General features: G+C 41.9%; 1 long non-coding RNA gene across 1 annotated transcript; it reads right to left on the bottom strand.

The window, feature by feature from the left end:
- Nucleotides 1-9: 9 nt before the first annotated feature.
- On the bottom strand, nucleotides 10-510 carry LOC123966095. Its single transcript, XR_006823877.1, has 2 exons — nucleotides 196-510; nucleotides 10-64 (listed from the first exon to the last, which is right to left on the bottom strand). It is a non-coding gene; the product is annotated as an uncharacterized LOC123966095 (long non-coding RNA).
- Between the last annotated feature and the right edge of the window lie 1,635 nt (nucleotides 511-2,145).

Here is a 2,145-nt window from a genome sequence, read left to right as displayed (position 1 = left end):
GCCTCTTACTGATGTCCACGTTCACATTTATTCTTCTCTGAAGTATCATGGAACACCGTGAAAACTAGAGGATAAACAAAACCGTTTCAAGCACAAAGCACCCCAAAACAACGTTTATATACTCTGTCTCTTATTTCTTATACAGACTGTAAACAACATTAAACAGTGCTGAATAATTAACTTAATAATTATTACCGTGTTCGCCTTGTAGACCAGCTGTAGAATAACAGACGGGAGCTTAAAAGTTCGCTGTCCTCACCCGCCACTCTCTCTTCTCTCTGGCGCTACTCTCAGTACTTCCGGGTAACAGTCATGTGACTAGCGATAAACCTTTCTCTTCTTCATAAATTTAACAAGAGCAATGTAAACACAGCTTAAGTCACACTTTTACTCAGAATTACATTAAACAAGTAAACACATATTATAATTGCATTACGAACTGACTTTATCGTCGTAAAGGTCGCGAACGAGCGACTTCCGGTGTTGTCATGGAAACGGGTTTACGCTGGATTTAGCGTCAGCTACACTCTCTATCATCATTATATAAACCAGCCCTGGGCCCACAACCAAATTCAAACCATGGAAAAACCACAGAAATATGTTTTCTATATTCAATCCACTACTCCGGCTAAATCCTTCCATTGTCACATTGAGTATTGTTGTGGGAATTGCGTGTTTAAATAAACAGCTCAGGCAACACTTGTCTTTCTGTGAGTTTTATTTAAGTCTTCTGCAGAAGGACTCACAGCAAAACACATACGCCGTGTACACGTATGCTCGAATGAGTGAGGAGAGCTCTGTGAGCCTGTTATTTATCCAGCTTTAGGGTCAATCATATCATCCCACAGAGACGCATTGTCCCTGAAGTCTGGATAACACAGAGAACAGATATTTTGACTGTTACGTTTACACAGATTCAGTGCCACATCACAGATGAGTCTACCTGAGTCCAGCGTTACATGCAATATGTTTGGAATTCCCATTACAGTATATAACCAGACCAGCCACATAAAGGCTTATGTATATAATTATTATCATTATCTCTGAAGTGCTCATTCATACAGAAGCCTAACGTCCCTATTTATGAGTAAAATATTAATCCGATTTGTGTATATAGAAGTAATAAGCTTGATCCGCTATATGAATAAACACACTCTTATTAAAATTCAACCAATTTAATAATAATCTGGATCAAGCCACCAAGTTCTTAAAGAACTCCAGCACAGAGAGAGGAACAAAGAAACATTAACACATTATATAAATGCAGCAGTTTGGCAGGTCTGGACGCAGAATGGGCCACATCAGGTCCGGATTCTGCAGACAGAGAAACACACATGAGCACATCGCTCTCAAACACTGCAGGTTGTTCACCAGTCACGAGCTGTGAAACAACAGCACGGCTCTGTAGGTAAATAAAAAAGGAAAAGTTACGTTGCGTTCTCTGGCAGACCTGGATCAGCTGTCAGCTGTTTACAGGGCTAACTGTAACGTTGCTACGTGGCTGTGTTTTAATGACCGGTCTGTTTGTTTTGGAGAGGAGACGACCTCTGAGGTAATTCAGCTCCCGGTAGATCCCTGTCAGGGCTCTGAAGTGGAGAAGACTCAGAACAACTCTCATCAGCTGTAAACACTAGCAGGACTAAAGTTAGGTGCGGCTGTGTTAAAACTATAACTAAGCACAACATCACTGTTACCTGACAGCCGACCTGCCTCTCATTCTCCAGCTCTGGCAGTCACTCAGCCTGCCGAGTGAATTAAAGACTGAGGAGGGCCCATGTGAGCGGTGAACGAGTAGTTCATTCCTGCTCCACAGTAGGAGCTGTCATGTAACAAATGAACGACTCAAACCTAGAGACCCACAGTTAAAGCCCTGAATTATCTGGTAAGCACAAGAGGCTGTAAGGGCCCAAAATAGCACAATGGGACAGCATCGCACTTTGCAACATATCATGTTAGGTTACCTTGATTGAACCAAAACAATTGTGGGTTTGGAACTTTTCATTTTACATTTTTTACTTCCTTCACAGCTGAAGGACAGAAGGGACCTGATCTGAACGTGTGCAGGCTCTTGCCGAGTAAACTGATTACTTGATAATTAACTGTGGACAAGAGGTAATGTTTACGCTGGTAACCCCACGTTTAACG

This window comes from Micropterus dolomieu, unplaced genomic scaffold (genome assembly GCF_021292245.1).
Source record: "Micropterus dolomieu isolate WLL.071019.BEF.003 ecotype Adirondacks unplaced genomic scaffold, ASM2129224v1 contig_12682, whole genome shotgun sequence".
Classification (NCBI taxonomy): Eukaryota; Metazoa; Chordata; class Actinopteri; order Centrarchiformes; family Centrarchidae; genus Micropterus; species Micropterus dolomieu.
This window is presented reverse-complemented; position numbering and strand designations above follow the sequence as displayed.